Here is a 12,878-nt window from a genome sequence, read left to right as displayed (position 1 = left end):
AGCCGTGAGCCGTGTTCGTTGCTGTCCTTCGGGACACCTGAGCTGGTCAGTTCGAGGGAGCCCCTGCGGGTCTGGCAGCAGCAGAACGTCAGTGACACCCGAGTGTTTCGGCAGTTTTCGTGGTGCTGATGCTGATGGTTGCCTTTATCTGATCCGGTTTCCGAGTCACTTTGATGTTAATATTTTTCAAATCAACAAAGATGTCGTTCGGGATATTTGAAAATCGGTCTTTCATGAAAATGGCAGTAAGTTTGAAATAAATTTTTAAGTAACTTCTTGCAGTTTTAACTTAAAATGGATGAGTTCTTTGAGGACTGTGATGGCAGAAACATTTTAATATTTCATGCATGTAACTCCAGCATTTAAAACCACAGCTGGTTAGCACAAGGCAAAGCTTGCACATGCAGGTTTGGTGTGAAACACATTGAAAATATCCTTGCTTCAGCTGTGCCACAAGGTTATAGGGGACTGTGGTGATGAATGTGTGATCAGTTTTTATGAATGCCCAGTCGAATCCAGGATCTGAAAGTGTGATTTGTTTTCTTCTCATCTCCTCAGTGGAGAATAGAATCTGTGGTCTGCAAGTGGTAGCAACGAGCGTGTTACCCCAGTAGTCAAACAACAGGGAACAGCAGTGTTTGCATTGTGTGTGTTCAGGACTGGAGCCAAAGGATCTGTCATCACTGTGCAACATCTACCTGTCTTTGAACTGTGAAAAACTGGCCATGTGGTAGAAATCCTGGGGTGGTGCTGCCTAATACACTGAAATAATCTGCCCTGGGGATTTTTGTTTCAGTTCCTACTGCAGATCCTTTCTGTAGCACACTAATAACTGTGGCAAGTCATGTTGAAAACTTGTCATTAAAATGAGCAATTACTGATTGTAAGTGAATCCTGGATTGTTAAACTCTGACTTGCTCGGAACAAATTCCAAAGATGCATGGAGTAGACCTCATAAGTTTTTAAGTGATGTAAGGAAAGACAAAGGGGAAACCACAGTGTGTGGAGTTACAGAGGTTTTCTTCTCTTTGGACAAAGACTTTGCTGCTCCCAGGACGTTTTTAGGAAGATGAAGAGTGCACAGCAGTGTCTTCAGGGGAACTGAGTCATGTTTTGTGCCCTGTTATTGAAGTGAGCTGAGCTATTGCACATGGTTCCTGTGGAGCGGACGAGTCCAGAGGGTCAGAAGTTAATGAGAAGTTAAATTAGTTACTGTAGGGTGGAAGCCTGTGCACCAGCTCAACACCTTTAGTTTCTGCACAGTTGTCCTCAAAAGCAGCCCCATCCAATTCCTGGTAATGACTGGTAGAGCAGCAAACCAGTAGAAAACTGAGCAGTGCTGGAAAAGAAAGAAGAGGGAGCACGTTCCACAGTTGCTTATTTGCCAAGTATAATTATTTTAATTATAACGTTTAATAATACCTTTGCAAAAATACTGTGTAGGAACTGAAATGTATCAAAGTCCATTGTGTAGAACTCTATCTCTTAAGAACAAGGAGGAACTCCCTTTGTTGCACACAAAGAAAAAAAGACAAGTATTGGTTGGGATAAAAGGGCTCTAAATATATTCTAGTAAAAAGAATGTTACAGGAAAGATTACAATGCATGTGCTTCATTTAGCATCAGGATTTGTCTTAAAATACATACATGATTGGCAGGCAAAAGTATCAGCTCGAGGCAAACATTGCAGTTTGTTCTAATCTTGGGTTGAAGGGCTTTCCACAAACTGGCCAGTGGTGCTGTGTGTGAAGGATAACTCTTGGACATTGTGGCTTGGATGGCTCTTCTTCCAGAGGCCCATGTTTGACTGTCAGAAGTGGAAGGAACAGGGAATGGGGGAAAACCCACGTCATTGAAAATAGGAAAATAGGTGTAGGGTTCCTTTATTTTGTTGTAGATTTCTCTTCATTGGTTCAAATAAAGGAGCTGTTACAAGAGGAAAGCAGTATGACATTTGAGGTGTATGGAGTAATTTAAGTGCTGCTGGAGGGGACAGTAGTTTAAACTCATTTATTAACATTTCAACAGAATATGCCCTAAAGTGTCCTTTAAAGGGGCACCAGCATAATGGGTTATGATAATGTTTCATGTGTAGTATTGTGCAGCTTATTTCTGAGCCTGGTTTGGCTTGCTTTCCATTGACTCCCAGGAAGGGTTGAACAGCATTCTGGTTTTTGTTTAGATTGGGTCTGCAGACTGAGAAAACTCTATGATTTAGGGCTTCTTACTCCTCTTCATGGCCAAGCTGAACAGTTCACAGTCCTTGGATCTGCCTGCCAGTGGTCAGGAATAGCAATGTGAGGGACACTGAGGGAAAGGGCCATGTGGAACAGCTTAGTGTTGAACCCTTTCCCTCTTTTTGAAAATGTTATATTTAGGTAGGTGAGCTTTTTGAGAAGGAGCTCTCTTGCCTTATCTTGCTGTTCTGTTGAAATAGTTGTGTGTGTGTTTATTGGGATCTACTGGAACTGGGCATGCAGCCTCTTTTAAAGCAGCAGCTTGAAGGAAGATGGTGAGTGTTGGACCATCTCAGAAGAGAAGTGTTCGGGCCCTGGGGTGGCTGAGACACCTGATGGGGGTCAGTGGGCAGGTGGGAAGTGAACAACACAAAGGGAAATGAAGGATGGGGAAGACTTAAAGTAGCTTGGAGCTCTCCTGTTTGTTTTGTGCCTTTTTGTTTTAATGAGAGTCTGAATTAGCAATGAAAATCAGGGAGAAGCCAGTCCACTTGTGTGCTGACCAAAGAGGTGTTTTTCCTTTGGGCAAACTGTCTCAGCTGACTTTCCAGCATTAAATGGAGTAGTACCTTGCCCTGTGGAAGGTGTGAGAGAGCAGACAGCTGCCCTTGGGGAGCAGAGCAGGAATGCTCTTTAGAGTTTATTCTTATTACTCTCTGGCATGAATTTGTTTCTCATGCTTTTGATGGTTTTAATACTTCCCATGGAGACTATTACACAATAATCAAATGGATATCACTGGAACTTTGCTATGAATATTCTCAAATGATTTCTTTTATTTCGGTACTTTTCCCCCATTCCCTTGAACTTCCTAAGGACAGTCTCTCCCTTTCCTTAGTGGTCTTGCTGAAGAAAGGTGTTTGCTGTGTGAGAAATCAGGAGGGGCCCATTGCTGTCATACAAAAGAGACAGGCTGGTTGGCAGGTACCTCCTCTTTGCTGGGAATAGTTTCACTTTAGATGAGATTGCCTGCTTTCTTTTTCCCCCCTCTTCATTTTAGTTTTCTCTTCAGCTTTTCTAGATGCATTATTGTTTTTTTCTTGACTGTTGTAATTCTGCACCTTCAAGGGTCTGAATGTCATTAAAATTGGGTCTAGATGTATTTCCCACTGGAATTCCCATGGTGAGCCATGAGAATATTCCCTGCTGCCAGTTTCTCTGGGAGCTGTAGCTGCGGGTGGGCTGTTCCTGAGGACGCCAGGTGAGTTATGAGGAAACCAGGCAGGATCCTGTTGGGAGCCCCATTGGTTCTCACCAGGATCCTGCCAGGTTTGCACAGACACTTGATTTAAAGTAACATGTATCACCTTTAACAGCTGGGCCAGTTAATGTGGAAGGTTGTCCTGGCCAGTTCCTGCGGTGGTGGGGGTTAGGGATGGTTTAACTGGAGCAGTGGCATCACAGAGCAACCTCCTGGTGGAAGGAGCAGAAGATGGAAAACCTGTAGCCTGTATGCAGTGGTTAGTGATGGCTGCTGGGGCTCAGGCAGCCCCAGACACTGTTGTCTGCAAGTGTTTGCTCCAAATGCTGCAGAAATCCATCCGAGATTCCTTTTAAAGAAGATAATTCTGCAGCCTGGGAGGTCTGTGAGCTGCTGCTGAGTGCCCTGGGAAGGATCACGCCGTGCTTGCTCTCGTCCTGTTGTCTATAGCATATGATACTGCCTGTCAGGGGAGGCAGGAGTCTGAGCTGAGTGAAATCTGGTGGGAATAACAGTTCATATGTTCACAATTTTCAGAATAAAAAGTTCCATCTTCATTGGTGGAGACTTGGAAAAAGTCGTTTTGTGGCTTACTGTCATTATACATTTCCAGATTCAAAAGTTGGTTGCTGAGGCCAGGACTACAGTAAAACTCTTTGCTATCAGGTTCTGTTGCAATGGAGAAAACAAAATTCAAAAGCCAGCAATAGACCTCTACATGGGTTATAAGACTATTGGGAATTCTCATTGTTAATTATATTAGAAAATTAGAGTAATAAAATCTATGTTCCAAGGAGTAAGCTAATTGCTAACTGGTAGAATCTGGTTGAAAGCTACTATGAGGTGTTTAGTAATCTCATATTTAATTATCTCTGCCTTCTGGTGCCTTCAGCTCAGCATCTCACTCTGATCACGTGTGGAGGGGAGGATTAGATGGAGCCCCCAAGCTCGCCCCCATGTCTGATGTGTCACATTGTAGGGCATGTCTGACTTCCTCGCTCCATTCCCCTGGGTCTCCCAGCATTGTGATTCCTGACTGGGAATGGTGGCTGGAGCAGGGAGCTGGGTGCATTCTGTAAATCAGAGAAGTGCCAGTGGCCACTGAATCGGTGTGAGTAAACTGAGATTGCTTTTGCACTGGTTGCTGTGAGGTTTGGGTTTGTGTCAGTGGGGTGTTACCTGGGCTGCAGGGGTTGGTCTGGGTGTGTGACAGAGGGCAGGAGGGGACAGTCTGTGCTCAGTCAGCCCAGGGCAGTCAGTGGGTCCTGGCTGTGAAGCTCTCGGTGCAGGCAGAGCACTGCAGGACATGTCTGAGCTTCTAGGGCAGCTTTGGGCCCCAGGCAGCCCTGGACCTGCCCTTTTTGTCCACAGGTTTCACCTTACAGTTAGCTTTTGTCCATTTATTCTGCACTTTGGAGGTATAGAAACCTTCCTGGGTTTTGGTGTGAACTTAGTTCTAGCAAATTTATAGATATTTGTTCTTGTGCTGACATTGCCACTTCCATACCTGCTCCTTACTTCCTTGAGCGTTGGAAGCAGTGTTCACGTTGCTGCACAAGGCAGGACAGAGAATGATTTGGACTCTGCTGTGAGAGGGACTCTCTGCTCTTGGGACCATCGAGATGCCCTTCCTTGCCCCAGCACCTGACTGAGGGGATGGTTTCTCAGCAGGAGGGGACCTTTCAGGTGTGTCTTACCCGTGTGGATGATATTGTCACTTCTCGAGCCTCCTCTTTCATCCTAGGATTGCATTGGTAATTTATAGTCATTCTGTGATTAACTGTGTCATCCTTCTTTTATTCTTTTATAGATTCCAAACAATAAATGTGTGTTTATGTGAGAAATCCTTGTGATTTTTGTGTGTCATACACTGAGCTTTGATTCTCAGTGGTATTTGTAGGTGCCTGTTATGATGCTGAGTGTGACAGCAGATACAAGTGATCTTTGGCATTTGACCTTAGAAAAAGGCTGTTATAATATAGGATTAAAAGGATCACATTTGTAATGCACAAATATGCTTAGAAATCCTCTAGAGGTAACCCATGTCCCTTCAGCGTCTCTGAAACTCATGATTTCCCTTCAGAAAGGTTTCTCTTTAAGTGTTGTGGGTCTGCTTTGCTGTGTGGTGGTATTTTTATCCTGCCATTTGCCAGGGAAGAATGAGGAGATTATTCTGTTTGGCTTTGCTTTTTATTGCTTCTGTGTACAACTAAAGAAGTGACTGTGGTTGTCTTCCCACAGAAAGGTGATTAGGTTTTGGTTTCTTTCATGATGTCTCTTAACTACCATCTGGCCATGGGCTGGTGTTCTACTGTCAGTAAACTCCAAATTCCTGGTAGAAATTTTTCTCTAAGATGGTGAAATGTTTCAAATTCTGCTTTCAGAAGAAAGTTCTATGATTTCTGTACAAAGTATGCTGTATTTTTTTCCTCCCATTATGAACCAATGTAATGGTAATAGATGCACTACACTAATCTAGTTCTAATGGTGTTAATATTTGGAAAGCTCCCTTCATCGCTTGTAATCTTTCTGGTGATGTCCTCTGTTGTTGAGGCTCCCTAGTGGTTTAATTATCATCTTGAGACAAGAAGACAAGGACTAGAAATCTAAGAGGTTGTGTTTTGCTTGTAATGTTACCAGTATAGGAGGAATCTGTGACTTCTGATGAGAGTTTTGTCAAATCAACTTGCACCCTTTTCAACAGCCATCATCTTGTGCTCAGAATTGCATTTCAGAAACATCTGCCTAGACCTCAGCAGATAATGTTGTACTGAAATTTTGTATACAAAGAGAATGAGGTGCACAATGAAGAGACATTTTAACAGTGGGTCAGCTGCTGTTCCTCTGTGCCACTTATTAGAGCTGCATTAAAAAAGTGCTTTCTCCTTTAAAACAACAGTCACCTAATTCTCAGATGATCTGTGTAGTCAGTTGCTTCCAAACCATGGAAATAATGTTTAGGTTTCTCTGGAACTTGGACCATCAGCTCCAGGATGGGGTTAGAAGAGAAGCAAGGGGTGGATAACACCAACTTGTAGAATAGGTGCAAGAACATACAATCATGAGTAGAGAAAAGATGGGTCAGAAATATTACTGACTATGGGCAAGAGGTGTTAGAGCTGGTGTAGCCCAAACTGTCCCCAAGGTGGGTTCAGGAAAGCAGAGGAACTTCTGCTGTTCTAATCTCACTCAGTGCAAATTAAACTGGAAGCTGTACCTCAGAGTGTCAGATTTCTGACTGTTCTGTTTAATGAATTGTAATTAAGGCTCTGGTGCTTAATGCCTTAGCTTGGGGAAGAAGTGTTTTTACCTAGACAAGTGTTTCAGTTAAACTTTCTTTAATATGTAACTTGATATTCAGGTGTTGACGCTTGACACATCCTTAAGTTTTCTGTAGCTGGTATGTACATTGACAGTGTTCAGGCTGAAGGTGAGCTGAACTGGTTTGTGGTTGTTTCTTTAATTACAGGACAGTTTAAAAGCCCAGTATCCCCATGGCCAGTGTAGAAACACGTCCTGTGCTGTGTCTGGAGCTGCATATGGTGATGCTTCTGCTGGAACTTCCACTGAAGCCAAACGTTGTTATTTTCAGACTGTAAATGTGCCAGTGATACAGCACTGCTCAGAACAGGTCTGGCAGGTTTTTTCCAAATTACTTTATGAATTGACTACAACCATTTCCATATTAGGAAGTTTCTCTACTTTTGTACATTTTTAAACTGAAATGCTCATGCAGGAAAGCAACGAGCGTGGTTGGGAATGTTATGAAATGCTTAAGCTCTACAAGTCTTTCATAAGCTCGAGTAATTTCTGTCTTAGGAAATTATTTTCATGCTAGAAGCTGAAATTGCCACTTGAATATTGTGAAGAAATTTAGTTATTTGGTTACATGCTCTCCTAAAAGAAATTAATTGTTGCATTTAGAAACTTTTTATCTAATGTAGATTAAACCTTTTATTTAGCACTGCAGTACTTAAATTTTATATGCCATTATCGCTTAGTAACATTTTAAAGTTATTTTGGGAGAAGTGCAGTTCCAGGAGTCCTTGGGGTGCTGAGTTCCTGGTGGCTGTGCAGTGGGAGCAGTGCTGAGGAGGTGAGGGCAGAGGCTTTTGTGGTGTTCACAACATTTTACAGCCCCGTGTGCAGCCTGCCCGGTTTGTTTGCAGTCTGCAGAGCTGTTGTGGAGTTATAAAATCCGAGTAGGTGGGTTGGCAGTTATGCAATGAGGGTTTGGGAGCTCTTTCTCCCTTGGTTGGGTTCCTGCTGTATCTCCCTTCTCAGAGTGTGTAAACAGGGCTGGAGGTTTCTCTATTCCCCGGGACAGCTGGCAGGGCTCTTTCATGTGCTGGCCTACATCTCTTTTTTTAATGTTCTGTTTTACCAGCATGTCTAGACTCTTTTTGCCTTTTAAGGCATGGCATCTAAGGGGGCCTTCGGATTGCAATCTTGGGAACGTTGGGATTGCAAGGACATTTTGCACCATTTCCTTCCAACAAAAACCCGAAAAACTTCCATGGATTCCTCAGGACTACTTTAAGTTCTTGATTGTTTTCTCATTAAAATTCCTTTCTTGTTTTAGTATTTGTGGGATGTTTGATGTTTACTCATAATTGAGATTAAATGGGGTTTTAAAGGGTATGCACTGATTCTGATAGTGTTAAAATAGAACTTTTGCTTTTTAAAGGAGCCAAATAGGCTTGTTAACTTAGAGGCTGTGCAGATCAAGTACTTGACAAATTGTGTGAGTACACATTTACTTCTTAAAACTAATACATTATTTAATTTATCTGACTGCTTGTTACCAGATTTTCAGTCCTGTATTTTAATATTGTTTTGATTAACCAGGTTTCCAGCACAGACTGGGCTGTGAACGTGAATGGGAACACAAAGCCAGATCAGAAGTGTTGATTTTTCTCTGTTTTTAAGAGCTGAGTAGAGAATTCTCATGAATGAAGCAATAGCTTTTTTTTATTATTATTTTCTTTCAAAATCATACCCACACAATCTCAGTGACTTTGTGTGTTCCAGCAGAGAGCACGTGTGTGTCACACAGAACATGTGTGTGCAGCCTCAGGACAAAACAGGGTCACTGTATCTCCCCACTTTGGTTAAATAGCAAAGATATGGTGAGTTATGAGTTCTAACAACTTGATTTAATAGAAGATGCCAGGAAATGGACTGGAGGGGACACTTCACCCTTGCTGGAAGGTTGGGGATGGCAAGTTGGATGTTGTGCAGGGAGGTACCTCTCCTGGACACGAGCATCCCACAGAGTTGTTATCAACCAACTCCTAAATGCTGATGCAGACCTGGTGACTTCAGTGACATGATTAAATCAGTCTGTAAGAGTAACAAGGATTGCCAAGGATTTTTAAGGAAGCTGTTTTTTCCCCTGCCTTCGTTACTAACTTGAACTCAGTAGTTAAGCAACATTTATTCCCCATTTTGCTGCCTATAGTCAGTGTTTATTCCGTGTTACTGTTGTAGTGAAGCACGAGTAGGAATAGCAGCAAATGGGACTAATGGCAAAATATTCTCCTTTCTGCCCCCACTACTTGCAGCAGTGGCTGAGGAAGATGCAGATGACTAAATATATACAAAATTATATTCAGTGCAGCACCAAATGCATGATGGGTTTTTTGCCCTATTTTTCCCTATCTTGTCTAAGAACATGAGCTGCAAATGCTGATCAAATGGTGCTAAAATTGGACTTGAAGAAACTGAGTTGGGTAGTCTTACTGTTTAAGAATGTCCCCTGCTGTGTGATGTGCAGGGTTTAATGATGGTTTTCACCAGCACGCCGGGGCACTGTTTGTATGGTGTGACCTTTGGGAGCTGCAGCTGCCTCTGAGGAACCTGCCATGGCTTGCACTGTTGGACAGAAGAGCTCGTGGTGTTTGGGAATTAGAGGTGGCTGTAACAAACTGTGCCTGCAGATGTCTTGTCACAATGACTGAGACAATGGATGGGAGGATTAAGCCTCAAAAATCAGGATGTGGTGAAAAGGGGGGGAAGAACCATCTGCTTCCTATAGTTGTCTGCTGAGCACTCGCTGTGCCATTGGCACAGTTCAGTGTACTGTAGATACAGAGTAAACCTTTCCATTCATGAGCTCTTCATTTCACTGGGTTGCTCAGGAATGGAGTGATTCATGCAGCACATGAATGGGAAAGTTAGAAATGTGGAACTGGGTATGTTGGGATTCTGTTCATTATTGTCTTGAAGGACCTGCTGCTTATGAAAATACTTTGATTTATGCTACACATGAATTGTAGTTTCTGGGGACTGGAGGCACAGGTTCCTGTGGAGAGGAATTGGTGGGAGAAACCAGTTTTGTTTTGCATGTTTTGCTTGCCTTTGTTTAAAGGATGGCTCTGTATGGTCTTCAGATGAACCTTCCTGTAGGGGGGGGTTGCTAAAAACTAACTGTTGGTGGTCTTTTGTTTATGGAACAGGTGGCATGTTACATTCTTTTTTTGTCTGCTCTGGAAGGTATGTTTGAATGACCCTCAGGATTCTGTGAGGAAATGTCGTGTGCCTAAAACAAATACCTCCTTGCAATGTGCCTTAGATTCTGTTCTGTGGCTCTTTTGGTCATCTGCTTGTTGGATAAAACCTGAAATACACGTCAGTCAGAGTGAGATTTTTGTTTGGATTTTGTTTGTTTGATTGGGTTTTTTTTGTTAGGAAGAACTATGTTTTTTCTGTTAAAACTTACCATGTGTTTAATGATATTTGAAGTGCAATTGGTTTTACATTTATCTAGCAGATAAGAATGTTTGTTGTATAAGTGTGTCCAAGCAATAAGTGAAACACTGCACTAGTGCATAGTTGGCAGGAAATAAGTCACCACCTTGTGTCTGTAGCTTTTTTTTTTGCTCTAGATCCTGTGATTAAGCTCACTTTTAGAATTGATGCATTTCTGTTTTAGCCAATTGAGAATCTCTTCTGTTCAGTTCAGTCCAGGTAATTATTTTGGTTTTTAGAATAAGCGTCGGTTTTGGTGTCCTTAGTGCTTCAGAACAACTCTCATGCCATTGTGTGAGCTTTGAGTGTTGATTACCCTCACTCCCAAATACGACCCTTTCTCCCAGTACGCCCTCAAACAGTTTCTGGGCTCAGCAGTATGTTCTGTATTTAGAATTGGTCTTTTGCCTAAATTGACAGGCAGTAGCTGAATCTTTCAAGGCTTATAGAAAACTGCTGGAGGTGGCTAAAGATCAGCTAATTTAGTAAGGATTCCACAATATTTAATATGCCATGTTACATGTCTTGCCATGTTACAGCCAAATGTGAACTAAGAAATAATGCACACTTTGCAGCTACATATAAGACACCAGAGGTGCAAGAAAGAACTGAAATCCAAATTTTTTGCTGTTCCTTCTACCATCACCACCAAAACTGGATGAGAGTTGGATTGGGAGGCCTGGTTGAATTTCTGTGGGTTTGTTCAGTGTTGTATTTGTGCCATTAGAGCGCAATTTAGTTTATCCAGGGTGCTGAATCATGGGTGGTGCTTAAGCTTCCCTCTCTGGTAAGCCTTGTTTTCCTAAACTTTCTGTCTTGTAAGGAAAGTTCAGCGCTCCTTTGTGATTTAAGGCTCCTTGCAGTCCTATTACCAGAGTTAATAGCACATTTCATTTAGTCCTGAGGATGCAGACTGGGAGCAGGCGGGAAATCAGTCATTCTCCTGCTTAGGGTAAAGGATGGTTTCCTGCAGGAGGAGCAGGACTGTGTTTAAGCCATATGATCCCAAATACTCATGTCTGTGCCAGCTGTTTTAGATGTGGGAAATGCGTGTGCTTTGCAAGGAATGAGACCCACTTGGTTTCATGCATAAAGTTGGGACTGCTGGGCCAAGTAAATGAGAACAATAAATCTCGATTTTAATTCAAGAAAGTCCAATGTCTTCAGATACTTTAAGTGGTGTAAAAGCAATATATTTCTTCCCTATTTTCTGCATGTGTATTCTGCTGTACCATTAATTTAAACAGTCTGGATGTAAAAATGTCTTGGTAGTGTGACATTCTTCCTAAAATTCTGTGGGTGTTTTTCAGGCAGAAAAAATGCTGACCATTTTGTGGTTTTTTGGAAATCATGCATAATTATGTCATTTAACCACACAATAAGGCTTTCTGTGGTAATGTTTTAGATAAACAGGAAAACTCATTTTTTACTTTGTTTTCATTGCAGAACTGTCTTTTTTTTTGAGTGCAAAGTTCTTTGATTATTTTCTTCAAAAATATAACACAGCATATTCTGACAGGAAAAATACACCGTTAGCAACCTCCTAAAAGCTCTTTTTTCAGGGTTGGTGCCTGTCACAACGCATTTTCTCCATTTTGGGGAGATACGGTGTTTTATGTCTGATGTGCCTGTGTTGCCAAGAAAGTGATGTAAATATGAGCCATTTACAGAGCCCTGGGGCAGATGATTTCTTCATTAAGGGCCCTTCTCCAGGGGAATTTGCAGGAAAGCTTAGATGGATACAGTCATGGTAGGAGTCTAATGTGGCTGACTTTAAGGACATTGGATCCCAGTGTAGAGGCTCTCTTTTAGGAATTCCATGGCCCCAAATTGTGGTCTCTTCCTCCCTTCCAGTGAGGGGCTGTTTCTCTCCTAGTGAGCTGCACTGGGGGTTCAGTGCTGTTTGATACAAGTGCCAGAGCCTTGCACTGTGCCTGAGTTGCCTTGGCAGTGCCAGACATCCCAAACATAACACCGAGTGACAGCTTGCCAGTTTAGTCAAGGCTAAAAGCACAGAAAGTCATTATTGGGAAATACATCTCATCCTTATTCCTCCACTTGGAGGTTTTTCCTTCTGCCTTTGGTTCTGTGGTGGTGGGAGGTGGTGGATGAAGGGCGGGATGTGTTTGCTCTGTCCCAGAGCTGGAGCTGCACTCACACACTGGGCACACCCAGCTCAGCTCATCCTGAGCTTACCCCGTTCTTTGGGGTCCTGCTTTGGTGACCACACTCCTGCATCTCTTTGTTCAGGACAAAGGTGACACTGCAGGGAGCCCAGGATGCCTCTGCATGGAGCTGAGCATCCAGTGCAGTGAGCAGATGTTTCCATCACAATAAAGTTGTGTTCTGATGCAATATCCACTGGAGTTACTTCAAGAAGAGTGGAAGTAGAAGAGAAACCAAAAGCAAATGTTGAAGAGAGAAATACAGTAATAAAAGAGTGCTATACAAATCTTAGGGTATTGGAAGAATTGGGGTGAAATAAAAAGCTCTCTGAAGTATTTGGTGTGGAGAAAAACCGATGAAAAGGTTTGTTTCATCCATCAGAGAAAACTAGCTTGGTTGCCTGGGCCCGAGAAAGCTGTAGCTGTGTTATTTGTGGGAGAGAGCAGTAATTCATGTAAGAGGAGACCTCCACCACATTCAACTTCTCGTTTTTCCTTGGTAAACCAACCTTGAAACTTCTGCTT

At 42.6% G+C, this 12,878-nt stretch overlaps 1 protein-coding gene across 1 annotated transcript in view; it reads left to right on the top strand.

The window, feature by feature from the left end:
* The window catches only part of CMTM4 (CKLF like MARVEL transmembrane domain containing 4), a 29,997-nt gene that overhangs the window by 887 nt on the left and 16,232 nt on the right, over positions 1-12,878 (top strand). The gene's annotated exons all lie outside the window — the stretch shown is intronic.

This window comes from Pipra filicauda, unplaced genomic scaffold (genome assembly GCF_003945595.2).
Source record: "Pipra filicauda isolate LSUMZ 115617 unplaced genomic scaffold, ASM394559v2 scaffold356_size1356884_pilon, whole genome shotgun sequence".
In the NCBI taxonomy this organism is placed as follows: domain Eukaryota; kingdom Metazoa; phylum Chordata; class Aves; order Passeriformes; family Pipridae; genus Pipra; species Pipra filicauda.
This window is presented reverse-complemented; position numbering and strand designations above follow the sequence as displayed.